We start from the raw sequence: 14,212 nt of genomic DNA on the forward strand, positions 1-14,212 counted from the left end.
GCACAACAGGTGCTCAAACACCTCATAGCATCAGTAACACAACAACCCTACCTAGTACATCTTCCTCCATGCTTGCAATATCTGCACAAAGGAGACGTGGATCAGCTGCTGGAAGATCTTGTGTTTGGAGGTGTTTTTTGAGGATTTTACACTCAAAAAATGTAAGTATTACTACTTAGAAATTAAGATTACCTCAGAATGCACTGATCAATAATAATGATAAATGCTGACCTATAATTAATTATAGTTTTTAGTAAAACAAGCATGTTTTTTTTTTAATCAAGTAATTAATTAATGCATATGTTAATGAAACTTATATTTTATTTACTGATAACAACATGGATATATGAGTAAAATAATAAAGTAACCATGAACATAAATAAAGACACATGGAACAAAGCTTTATTCAGACATATTGGTATTTTAGTCTTTCTCTAGATGCTCTCGCTGGCTCTTTGGTCTCTGAGGATGAAGAGGCCACAGCAACATCTGGTCCAGATGAGACAAAGAGCAGGTGGAGTGATGGAGGGTCTCATCGATAGCACTTGACCATTTCCAGGATGCTGCTGTGGATTTCTCTTTTCTCGATGCACACACCAGTCTGCAGCAGACATTTCAGATCATACAAAGATGCACAAATACAATACAAAAGTTGTCATTTTAACAGCACAATTTCATTAGATCTCTGTATTAGAAGTAACAAAATTACCTAACTTTATATTAAGTTACAGATTTTACTTTTTTCCCCACAAATGCTGCTGTCACCTTTCCTTTCAGGTCCTGCTCCACCGCAAAATATCTGCAACAAAGGCACAGAAATCTAGAATCAGAAAAGTGCTTAAAGTTTTTTTTATTATTAATAAACTGCAACTTAAGGTTTTGTCTGTAGTGTACTCACTCAAAGCCTTTGATGGCAGCACTGCTTCATCAGTCACTCTTCACCAGACAAGCATACTTGTCTCATCTGTCCCTGTAACATCCACACAAGATTCAGTTCCCTCTGATTCATGTGCTCAATACTACATTTATGAGGTAGCTGTTGTGTTAATTGGCTTTTTATCCAATACAAATGCTCCTGAATTTATAAACAGTACTATTAGACAAATGAAACAGATAACTCATGTTTAGTTACTATATGTACATGTGTTTATTTACATTACATTAATCTAAAGCAGTGTTGACAACAGAGAATTCTACATAAACTCACATAACGTCCATCACTCATTTAGATGTCTGTTTGGTGTTGTGATGTGCTCATTTAATTCTTTCAGAACATGTTCCTGTCAGCTGTTAAACATTTAGTAATCATCTTTAAGATGCTATGGTCGCTATACGTAATAAAACGTGTTTTACAGCGAAATCTCAAATATACTTTAACACACGTATTGACACCTAATGCAAATCAGCAGTTTACGATACAGTAGCTCAACAAATATGATTTTTAAGACAGGGAACCGTGTTTTGGTTTGTAAAACTCACATTTGTAAACACTCTCGTTGCGGTTCCCAATCACGTTCGATGATGACGTTTTGGCCTCCTGTGGCCTCCTGGGATTGAAAAGTGTGCATCAGATGAACACTTCAGAATCTGGGCTGAAGCAGTAGGACATCCGGGGATTTCTCGCCTACTTTTTTATGAATACTGAGGTTTCGAACGTACTTCTTTCTTCACGTACTCTTTTTTCCTACTATATAGTAGGCAAGTAGGCATATTCGAACGCACTTTAAGTAGACGTTCGTCCGAATCTCGCGAGAATTAGTGCACTCGCCTACTAATTCTCGCCTACTCTTTTATGAATACTGAACATTCAAACATACTTTTTTGCTCGCCTACTGCTTTTTGCCTACTATATAGTATGGAAGTATGCGGTTTCGAACGCAGCCAATCACTTTCTATGAATCACTTTGATGAACTAGTTCACCAAACCATTGAGTGAGCTAATCACTCAAAACACACTTTCATTTAGGCTGACATTTAGGCTACGTTCACACTGCAGGCAAATGTGGCCCAAATCCGATGTTTTTGCTCACACATGACTCAGATCTGTTTTTGTCATGACAGTGTGAACAGCACAAACCACATGGAATCTGATCTTTTCAATTCCAATTTTGTGTCACTTCCAAATCCAATACAAGTCAGATGTTTTGAAATGCGACCGCAATCTGAACGGTCATATCGGAATTCATACGACTCTAGGTCAACATTCGTCGTAATTCTGCTCTCATCAAGGGGAGTCCCTTCAAAGATTTTACATACTTAAAGTTATTAAAGGAGTAGATCACTTTCAGAACAAAAATGTAAAGATAATGTGCTCACCCCCCTGTCATCCAAGATGTTCATGTCTTTCTTTCTTCAGTCATAAAGACATTATGATTTTTGAGGAAAACATTTCAGGATCTCTCCATATAATGGACTTCTATGGTGCCCCGAAGTTTGAACTTCCAAAATGCAGTTTAAATGCAGCTTCAAAGGGCTCTAAATGATCCCAGCTGAGGAAGAAGGGTCTTATCTAGTGAAACGATAAGTTATTTTCTAAAAACATTTACAATTTATATACTTTTTATTCTCTACACAGAGTACACACAGAGCTAGACAAGATGAGCATTTGAGGTTAAAAAGTATATAAATTGTAATTTTTTTTTTAGAAAATAACTGATTGTTTTGCTAGATAAGACCCTTCTTTCCATTTGAAGCTGCATTTTGGAAGTTCAAACTCTGGGGCACCATAGAAGTCCATTATATGGAGAGAAATCCTGAAATGTTTTCCTCAAAAAACATAATTTCCTTACGACTAAAGAAAGAAAGACATGAACATCTTGGATGACAAGGGGGTGAGTACATTATCTGTAAATTTTTGTTCTGAAAGTGAACTACTCCTTTAAGACAGTTGCGAAAAGTAGTCAATTCTATATAAAAGCAAAACATAAGGGCTCGTATTATTAACGTTTCAAAACTCTGCTCTTTTCTGTCACATGCTTGTCTTTATTTTTCATATTGACTGTGCATAATTTCACTGGCTTCTGTGGCAGATCACACAATAAATAACACATAATTGCTTACTTTATGTCCTCCGTGTTTCCGTATAAATGTTGCCAATTCCACAGTTTTCCCCCCAAACTGGGATACTTTTTCATTGTTTTCATTGTTGCCTTGGGTTGTTTTACAACACCGTGGTTGAAGCGACCCCACAAAAGCAATACAAGTGCTGGTCATATAATTAGAATATCTTCAAAAAGTTGATTTATTTCACTAATTCCATTCAAGAAGTGAAACTTGTATAATGTATACATTCATTCCACACAGACTGATATATTTCAAGTGTTTATTTCTTTTAATTTTGATGATTATAACTGACAACTAATGAAAACCCCAATTCAGTATCTCAGAAAATTAGAATATTGTGAAAAGGTTCAGTACTGAAGACACCTGGTGCCACACTCTAATCAGCTAATTAACTCAAAACACCTGCAAAGGCCTTTAAATGGTCTCTCAGTCTAGTTCTGTAGGCTACACAATCATGGGGTAGATTTGACAGTTGTCCAAAAGACGACCATTGACACCTTGCACAAGGAGGGAAAGACACAAAAGGTCATTGCAAAAGAGGCTGGCTGTTCACAGAGCACATTAATAGAGAAGCGAAGGGAACGAAAAGATGTGGTAGAAAAAAGTGTACAAGCAATAGGGATAGCCGCACCCTGGAGAGAATTGTGAAACAAAACCCATTCAAAAATGTGGGGGAGATTCACAGAGTGAACTGGAGCTAGAGTCAGTGCTTCAAGAACCACTACGCACAGACGTATGCAAGACATGGGTTTCAGCTGTCGCATTCCTTGTGTCAAGCCACTCTTGAACAACAGACAGCGTCAGAAGCGTCTCGTCTGGGCTAAAGACAAAAAGGACTGGACTTCTGCTGAGTGGTCCAAAGTTATGTTCTCTGATGAAAGTAAATTTTGCATTTCCTTTGGAAATCAGGGTCCCAGAGTCTAGAGGAAGAGAGGAGTGGCACAGAATCCAGGTTGCTTGAGGTCCAGTGTAAAGTTTCAACAGTCAGTTATGGTTTGGGGTGCCATGTCATCTGCTGGTGTTGGTCCACTGTGTTTTCTGAGGTCCAAGGTCAACGCAGCTGTATACCAGGACGTTTTAGAGCACTTCATGCTTCCTGCTGCTGACCAACTTTATGGAGATGCAGATTTAATTTTCCAACAGGACTTGGCACCTGCACACAGTGCCAAAGCTACCAATACCTGATTTAAGGACCATGGTATCCCTGTTCTTAATTGGCCAGCAAACTCGCCTGACCTTAACCCCATAGAAAATCTATGGGGTATTGTGAAGAGGAAGATGCGATATGCCAGACCCAACAATGCAGAAGAGCTGAAGGCCACTATCAGAGCAAACTGGGCTCTCATAACACCTGAGCAGTGCCACAGACTGACCGACTCCATGCCACGCCGCATTGCTGCAGTAATTCAGCCAAAAGGAGCCCCAACTAAGTATTGAGTGCTGTACATGCTCATACTTTTCATGTTAATACTTTTCAGTTGGCCAAGATTTCTAAAAATCCTTTCTTTGTATTGGTCTTAAGTAATGTTCTAATTTTCTGAGATACTGAATTTGGGGTTTCCATTAGTTGTCAGTTATAATCATCAAAATTAAAAGAAATAAACACTTCAAATATATCAGTCTGTGTGGAATGAATGTATACATTATACAAGTTTCACTTCTTGAATGGAATTAAATATATAAATTAAATCAAAAATAAATCAACTTTTTGAAGACATTTTAATTATATGACCAGCACCTGTATTTATTACCCAGAACAGGATTTGGATAATTTTGGACTAGTTTTGAGAAGCAATTGGTCGGATTTTGTTATGAAAACCTGGCAGCCCCATTTGCATTGTGCTTTTGCGCATGCAGGTCAGTTCAGAACCATGATCTGTTCACACTGGAAATCTGTGAGCAGCTATACAAAAAAATCTGATCTGAGCAAAAATCAGAACTGAGCACTAAGGCTTGCAGTGTGAACGTAGCCTCACTCTGCATCAGAACGAGCCAGAATATGCCAGAGTATTTAATCTTATGATGCTGGTTTTTGCCAGCTAGGGTGCTGAATTATAAATATTGTTGAAGAGTATGTAACAAACATAACAGAAACAATATTATATATGGAAAATTAAAGCAAAACATATATGTGACCCTTGACCACAAAAACCAGTCATAAGGGTCAATTTTGAATCTGAAAGGTGAATAAATATACTTTTCATTGATGTGTTTTTTTAGGATAGGACAATATTTGTCAGAGATACAACTGTGAAAATCTGGAATCTGAAAAATATTAAAAAAAGAAAAAAAAAAGTTGTCCAAATGAAGTTCTTAGCAATGCATATTACTAGTCAAAAATAAAGTTTTGATATGTTTACGGTAGGAAATTTACAAAATATCATCATGGAACATGTTCTTTACTTAATATCCTAATGATTTTGGCATAAAAGAAAAATACGTAATTCTGACCCATACAATGTATTTTTTGCCTTTGCTACAAATATACCCGTGTTACTTAAAACTGGTTTTGTGGTTCAGGGTCACATATGTTGCCTCATTTTAAGACTTAGCCTATAAAAGCCCTACAAGCAGCTGTGAATGTTGTGTCAGTCCAGTACAGAAGAACGTGAAGGGTTGAAGTCTCTGCTGAGGGCTGCACAAAAGAAAATCAGGGCAGGATTCTCTGTGACTTACGAATGGTGGATACAGCGACTTTTTGAAAGGTCACTTCATCATTATAATTCAGATTATCCCGCTTATTTATGACAAATGGTTTTGCACTTCAAAAGAAAGATTTTGAGTCATCATCAGACAACTTTTTAATCATTTGTTCTGCACCTTGGGGAGATGATGCAGACTGTGAAAAAGCATTATCATGAATCATGTTTTGCTTTAGAGAAGCCATCAGCATCAGGATGACGTTTGTGCTGAGCACAGGGACAGGCTTTAGAACAGAAGAAATAAAAGGTGATGTATCAAGGAATTGTTTTGGATGAATGTGTTTAACATACTTGGAGGTATTCACCAGTGTTCGGACAAAACCTCTTTCATTTGCTCAAACTGAAATGCTGCTGTTTTCCGAACTAATGGCAGGTTAGGTTATGTAACACACATTTTGTCTCGTGTCAAAGATCAGTGATGTATTTCGAAACTGAAGCTGTTGAGGAACTTACAGGGAAACCCTGAAATGAAATGCTTTTGTAACACACTACGGGATGCCACTATGTGTGCTATTTACTTCTTAGCCTTTTGTGTGACCCGTGCTGTCATTAAAGGATTTCTTTCTTATTATTGCTGTCCTTATCTCTGATTCCCCAGAGGCTGTTGAGTGGACTGTCTCGTCAGCAGGGAAAGCGGTTTATCCCTTTCTAATGATGCTCTGTTCACTGGCTTCATCACAGATTGCCCTGCGCACGAGGCCATGAGCTGTAAGTCATCATGCTCCTAAATGTTAGCACCATGGCAACCAAGAACCGAAGGGCTGAGAAATGGCTTTGGAATCACAAGGCTTTAATTTAGGCTTTGTTTCGACTGTGACTTCATCAGAGACCTGTGCAACAGCGTGTGATATATGATGGAAGGACAGGAGTTGACTGATTAAAGTGTAATCCAGGTCATGTATTCCTGATCGTTGATGGTCTAGGCTGCTAACACAAATACAGGTTAATTTAAGAGTGACAAGGAAGATAAATTTACTGTGTTTAATCTTGCTGTCCCTTACCAAAAAGAACAAAAATTTACAGATAATGTACTCACCCCTTGTCATCCAAGATGTTCATGTCTCTCTTTCTTCAGTCGTAAGGAAATTATGTTTTTTGAGTAAAACATTTCAGGATTTCGCTCCATATAATGGACTTCTATGGTGCTTCCGAGTTTGAATTTCCAAAATGCAGCTTCAAAGAACTCTAAACGATCACAGCCGAGGAAAGAAGGGTCTTATCTAGCAAAACGATGGGTTATTTTCTTAAAAAAAAAAAAAAAAAATTACAATTTATATACCTTTTACCCTCGAGCTAGGCAAGACGAGCGTTTGAGATTAAAAGTATATAAGTTGTAAATGCTTTTAGAAAATAACCGATCGTTTCACTAGATAAGACCCTTCTTCCTCAGCTGGGATCATCAGCTGGGAGCCCTTTGAAGCTGCATTTAAACTGCATTTTGTAAGTTCAAACTCGGGGGCACCATAGAAGTCCACTATATGGACAGAAATCCTGAAATGTTTTCTTCAAAAAACAATTTCTTTATGACTGAAGAAAGAAAGACATGAACATCTTGGATGACAAGGGGGTGAGTACATTATCTGTAAATTTTTGTTCTGAAAGTGAACTACTCCTTTAGGTAAGGTTCAAGTATATTTTTAAGTATACTTTATGTAGTAAGTATACAAATATCAGTGTACTAGTAGAATACTTTTAAGTGTACTATTTCAGTACTCCTTAGGACTTAATTGGCCCACTTTCTAGTATATGAAAGTATACTTTTAAGTATAACAGTAGTAAACTTTGAGTACACAACTAGTTTATATCTATGTTTTTAGTTTGTACTGCAAGTCTACTAAAAGTGAACTTATAGTATACTGGTAGTTTACTAATTCAATACTTTAATATGCATTTTTAGTACACTTTGAATTATAATCTCAGTAAACTACTAGTTTAGTAGTTTTATATTGCAAGTATACTCGTAAGTTTTCTTTAAAGGCACAATATGTAATTATTGGCCACCAGGGGTCACTCAATCAAAATAATAACAAAAGACATACTTTGATGACGTCGGGAAAGAGCGTAGGCTCATGGGAGTTGTTGTCATTGTCAATGACAACCAGCCATATAGGTAGCCTAATGTATTGTTATTTATATTATATTTCTATTCTTGTTACGTTTAGTTACGGCTGTTCACTTTATGTAATGCCATTCTAATGAAATTGCCGCGAGGTAACGTTATCAGTAACGTTAGCTAATGTAAGATGAGTTTACTACGTTAATGTATTCAGGCGTCTCCTACCCTGGTCCTGAAGAAATACTGTCCGGACTTTTTGCACTCCAACCCTGTTTTATCACACCCAATTCTAATAATTAGCTGTTTGATACGCTGAATCAGGTGACATTATGGCTACGTCTATTAATCCGGATACATTTGAAAACAGAGTTTTCATTTTAAAACGCTCTCCGTCCATACTCGCGTTTCCAAGCGTTTTCCTAAAGTTTCTCATCCACACTGAAACTTAGGAAAACATCAAATTCGCCTTACTGCGCATGCTTAAAGCCTCCAAAATTATACAGACGTAATAAGTTTTCACGCAATTCTTCTGGTGGGATAATTTACTTTTTTTCAGGACAGCAACTGTGAGTAAATTTTCTGTCATCATTTTAGGACTGCAATCTGAAGAGTGTACAAAGTATAAATCTCTTTAGCAGCAGTGTGACAGTGAAAAGCACAGGCACAATTACTGGTGTAAACATAGATATTTATTGGTACAATATGCGTCACATGACTGTAAATATGCGTCATCGTTTTCAAAAGCCTCCGTTTTCACAGTCCACACAACGTGAAAATGGCGTTTTCAAATTTATCCACTTTGGCCGGAGTTTTTAGAAATAATCGTTTTCTGTGATAAAAACGGGGTTTTCGTGTAAATGAGCGGCCAAACCGCAGGGAAATATCTGCGTTTTCCCTTCGTGTAAACGGGGCCTATGTGTCATTTATTTCACCCGTACGTTTGCGCTTCACAGAACGTGCAGGCAAAGCATAATCATGATCCATAACTATGTTATTGATTGAGGTATAAATACTAATATAAACAATATAAATATAAAATAGTATCGATCAAGACTAGCTACTACTTTTTCTTCTTCATCTCTTCTTTGCTTCTGTTCCCCTTTGTATTTGGCGGTTCCGCAGGAAGTTAGAGAAACTAGAGGGGTCAAAGGTTATATGACGCCATAGACGGGCGACAAAACGGAAATAAAGAAACGCGCCGTGTCTTCGAATTAAACTATACATTTCTCCGGATTTGAAAGTTCGTGGAAACTGTTGGGATAATGTAAGTACACAACTAAAAAAAATATATAACATAGATATAGTGATTTTTGCTATTTTTAAAGCTGAAAAATTACATATTGTGCCTTTAAGTGAACTTTATATTATCAATCATACGTATACTACTGTTTCCCTATTTAGGTATTAATTTGTATATATTTTGTTATAAACATTAAAAAGAAAGAACGAAAAAGAATGGTATCTGCTTGTGAACAAAAACATTTTATTCTAGCTTCATGCATAGTTTTTTTATAAACACTTGAAATTGAGTAAGTTTCATAAATAAAATAATAATAATAAATAAATAAACAAAATTTTGAACAAAAAGCTAAAAAAAAAAAAAAGACTATTCATGGTAATCAAAACGTAGATGGAGTCGGTCAACACCCCAAAGCTTGACAGTCATTATTACCTCTTCATGGGTCGACATTTTATTCCAAAACGTTACACATCTATGGTTTTGATGCAGTTTTATGTCTGACAATTGTGTTAAATTACATGTGTAAGCATCTGTTGTATCAGTTTCTTCTTCACTTGTGTTTTGGAAATTCTGTACAGAAGATGTGTAATAGCACCCTTAGCGTATAACAATGAAAACAGATTTTCAGAGCAAAACTATCTTTTTTTTCATAAGGGGTATACCAGCACTGTGCCTTTCTGATGTGGCAGACAGCTTTCCGATTTAATGAAAAATATCTTAATTTGTGTTCTGAAGATGAACGAAGGTCTTACGAGTTTGGAAAGACATGAGGGTGAGTAATTAATGTAATGTTGTAATTCACCTTGCTGGCTTGGTTCATGGCTCATAATGCTTTAATGAAGACTTTTTAAAATACTTATGGGAGAAATAAATGGAAAAAATACTTCTCAAGCAGCACTGCTGAAAAACGTACTCGGTTACTAAAGTAACCTCGGTTCTCTCTAGAGAGGGAATGAGTACTGCGTAAGATATCTTACGCTAGGGGAAAATCCTTTTCCACGAGATATTGAAGCCAAAAATTATCCTTAATTTTGTAATAATGTAAAACGCGTTGCAGCAGCATACAGACATAGGCGATACAGCTCGCGTGCCTATTGGCTGCTCTGCGGCAACTGCAGCGGCCTATCGAGCGAGGCCTGGCGTGACGCCAGATCCAATAAGGGCGCTTCGCGCCCACTGCGTCACGTCCCGCCAAAACGGGCGTGGTCTAGGCCTATAAATACCGCTCGCAGGCAGCTATTATCTGGTTTTTCATCATCAAAGCAACCAGAGCGTGTGCGTGCACGGCAAGATACGCAGTACTCGTTCCCTCTCTAGAGAGAACCGAGGTTACGTTAGTAACCGAGTACGTTCTCTTACGAGAGGTCTCTCGTACTGCGTAAGATATCTTACGCTAGGGGACCCAATGCAAAACGCCGTGCATGCTGAGATCTGACACCAAAGACCCAAGGGCGAAACCAGGGGTTCATATAGTGCACAATCACCTAGGGAACTCACAGGGAGTCCGGGAAGAGGGAGGGGCAAAGCCGCACTTCTTCCACAGAGTGCAGCGTCGCTCAGACGCTAAGTACGTCATACAGACAGGGCGGGGCACGGCCTGAACTGATGGGGAAATATAGGTCTTTTACCCAGTTCGCTGGTTAACTAGACCGACAGCAGCCTGGCCTGTAAGGCGGGAACCTCCAGGTTGTAAAACCTTATAAATGTAGACGGGGAGGCCCAGCCCGCCGCCGTACAAATATCTTGCAAGGCAATCCCACTCGACCAGGCCCACGAGGAGGCCACGCCCCTCGTGGAATGTGCTCTGACACCCAGCAGGCACTGCATGCCCTTGGAAGCATATGCCAGCGCTATAGCATCAACTATCCACCTGGATAGGCTCTGTTTCGACGCGGCCAGTCCCTTAGAACGCCCATAGAACGAAATAAAAAGCTGTTCCGTCTGCCTAAAAGCAGACGAGCGAGACACGTAAGCTCGTAGTGCCCTGACTGGGCATAGGAGGCTCGCGTCTATTTCCTCATCAGCGACCGGTAGGGCTGACAGAGCGATGACCTGTGCCCTAAACGGTGTGTTGAGGGATTTCGGAACATAACCATGCTTGGGTTTGAGTATGACTTTAGAGTCATTAGGTCCAAACTCCATGCACGTTGCGCCCACGGAGAGCGCGTGCAAGTCCCCTATGCGCTTCACCGAAGCGAGAGCCAGCAGAAACACAGTCTTAAGAGACAGGTATTTCAGATCAATCATCTGCAGAGGCTCGAATGGTCCACCTTTCATGGCCTCTAGCACCATAGAAAGGTCCCACACGGGGACTGAGGGAGGTCTGGGAGGATTCAGTCTCCTAGCCCCCCTAAGGAAGCGGATGACTAAATCGCTCCTTCCTATGACCTAGCGTTGTCTTCGAGAACGCTGCTATGGCCGCCACATAGACTTTGAGCGTGGACGGGGTTCTGCCCTTGCCCAGCAGCTCTTGTAGGAAGGAAAGCACCTCCGTCACACCACAGTCAGTGGGTGACAAGCCACGGGTTGTGCACCAGCCCGAAAACACAGACCATTTTGAGGAGTAGAGCCGTCTCGTAGACGGAGCTCTAGCCTGCGTGATCGTGTTTAGTACTCCTTTAGGGAGTTCATCGTATATTCGCTGGTGGCCCAGACATGAAGGGACCACAGCTCCGGGTGAGGATGCCAAATCGAGCCGCGGGCCTGAGAGAGGAGGTCTCTCCTCACTGGTATCGGCCACAGAGCAGTGCTCGTCAGCTGCATCAGCGCTGGGAACCAGGGCTGGTTTTCCCAGAACGGCGCTACCAGCAGTACTGAACATCCTATTTCCTTGACCCTCTCTATCACCTGAGGCAGGAGAGAGACGGGGGGAAAAGCATAGAGAGGACGGCGGGGCCATACGTGGGCCAGCGCGTCCCTGCTCTTGGAGAAAAATTCCGGACAGTGAGCGTTGTCCTGAGACGCGAACAGGTCTACTTCCGCTCTGCCGAATTTCTTCCACAGTAGTTGTACTGTCTGTGGGTGCAGAGACCATTCGCCTGCCGGAACATTGTTCCTGGACAGTCTGTCTGGTCCTATGTTTAGGAGCCCTGGCACGTGCGCTGCTTTCAGCGAGCACAGGTTGTGCTGAGCCCATACCAGGAGGCGTTCTGCAAGCCTGTACAGGTTCCTGGACCTGAGACCGCCCTGGCGATTTATGTAGGACACCACTGACATGTTGTCCGAGCGGACTAGTACGTGGCTCCCTTTTATTTGGGGACAGAAGCGCGTCAGCGCGTTCTCTACTGCCAGCATTTCAAGGCAGTTGATGTGCAGAAGCTTTTCCCGTTCTGACCACTGGCCGAAAGACGGTCTGCCCTCGAGCAGAGCCCCCCATCCTGAGGTGGATGCGTCCGTAGACACCACTCTTATCCTCGAGGAAGTCCCCAGGCTTACACCTGACTGGTACCAGTCGACTGCTTTCCACGGTTTCAGGGCTGTGACGCACTTCTGATTGATCGTGAGACGAAGTCGACCGGACGCCCACGCTTGGCGCGGTACACGCGCTTTCAGCCAGAACTGCAGTGGGTGCATGCGGAGCAGACCCATGAGACCCAGCATTTTCTGAAATCTCTTGAGCGGGATGGACGCGTCGCAGCGGAACGAGCCCGCTGTACGCTGAATTTCTACCGCGCGCTGTGGTGATAGTCGTGCTATCATGGACAGCGAGTCCAATTCTGTGCCCAGGAAAGAAGTCTTCTGACTGGGAGACAGAGAGCTCTTCGCCCAATTGACCCCGAGACCCAAATTCTCGAGGTTATCGAGTAACATGGTCGTGTGCTCTACGAGCAGTGAGCGAGATTGCGCTAGAATCAGCCAATCGTCCAAATAGTTCAGTATTCGCACGCCCTTCAGCCTGAGGGGAACGAGCGCTGCATCCATGCACTTCGTAAATGTACGGGGTGCCAGGGATAAACCGAACGGCAGGACTGTGTATTGATATGCCTGGCCCTCGAAGGCGAATCTCAAAAACCGCCTGTGACGTGACGCTATCTGTATTTGAAAATACGCGTCTTTCAGATCCACTGACACAAACCAATCTCCTTGGCGAACTTGCGCGAGGATTTTTCTGGTCGTGAGCATCCTGAACTGTCGCTTCACAAGCACTCTGTTCAGTTGCCTTAGATCTAGTATGGGTCTGAGACCCCCGTCTTTTTTCGGTACCAGGAAGTATCTGCTGTATAGCCCTCCTTCGCTCTGAGCTTGAGAGAGGGGCTCTATGACCCCTTTGCTCAATAGTTTCGCCACTTCGGCTCGAAGTAGGTGTGCTACTTCTGCTTGTATTGTGGTCTCGACGCGCGCCGTATAGCGGCGCGGGCGTTGGTGAAACTGTAGCGAATAGCCTCTTTTTATAATGTCCAGCACCCATTTTGAAACCCCCGGGAAGCTTTTCCCATGCGTCTGCATGAATAGCTAGAGGTTGAATACGAAGCGCGAGTGGTTTCGGTGTGCTGTGGCACAAGAGACGTGCTCGTGACATTTAAGGCATGGGGCACGCTGATAGCGGGAACTATTATGTCTGTGAGTGGATGTGGCTGTGGGGCAGCGGGCACATTTAACACACTCCAAACAACGTTCGCCTGCATAGAGCGAATGCACGTTGGTTTCGTTTTTACAGAAACTGTGGGACGTGCATAATGTGGTGTCTGTGGGCACTGTGAAGCGGGCACATTTACCACGTGTGAAGCGCAATCGATCTGAGTCAATTTTATGTGCGCGGGACCTGCGTGACAGGCTGTGTTTGTGTGTAGTGATGGGCACTGGGTAGTGGGCATGCTTACTACACATGAGACACCATCGGCCGTGGCCGGGACACCAGAAAATACACTCTTTTGGGGATTTATCTGGGTAGCCGTGAGAACGACTTTTGTGTGCAGGCAAACGGGCGACGGAGCCGGTTTGTTGGCTGCAGAGGACACTGGAACAGTCACATTTTCTGGAACTGGACGAGCGAATAACTTTGGTGGGGGTCCGGCGACAGCGGGACTCGTGTACCGTCGTTTTCCTAGTTTTGCTAGGACGACTTCGGAGGCTCAGGCTTTAACTCAATCCTAGGCCTCGGGCCGCATCCGGCGGGGCGGCGGCCGGAAGAGCGGGAACGTTGTCTCGCAC

The 14,212-nt window shown here is 42.0% G+C and overlaps 1 long non-coding RNA gene across 2 annotated transcripts in view; it reads right to left on the reverse strand.

The window, feature by feature from the left end:
- Positions 1 to 380: 380 nt before the first annotated feature.
- The window catches only part of LOC141341091 (uncharacterized), a 37,857-nt gene continuing 24,025 nt past the window's right edge, over positions 381 to 14,212 (reverse strand). The window contains exons 2-4 of one of the 2 annotated variants that reach the window (XR_012356618.1): positions 899 to 970; positions 710 to 799; positions 381 to 601 (exon numbers count right to left, since the gene is read on the reverse strand). This is a non-coding gene — a long non-coding RNA (uncharacterized lncRNA). Of the gene's footprint in view, positions 800 to 898; positions 971 to 14,212 lie in introns of both variants that reach the window. The other variant, XR_012356617.1, reaches the window with a different exon arrangement.

Source organism: Garra rufa, chromosome 8 (genome assembly GCF_049309525.1).
Source record: "Garra rufa chromosome 8, GarRuf1.0, whole genome shotgun sequence".
NCBI classification, from domain to species: Eukaryota; Metazoa; Chordata; class Actinopteri; order Cypriniformes; family Cyprinidae; genus Garra; species Garra rufa.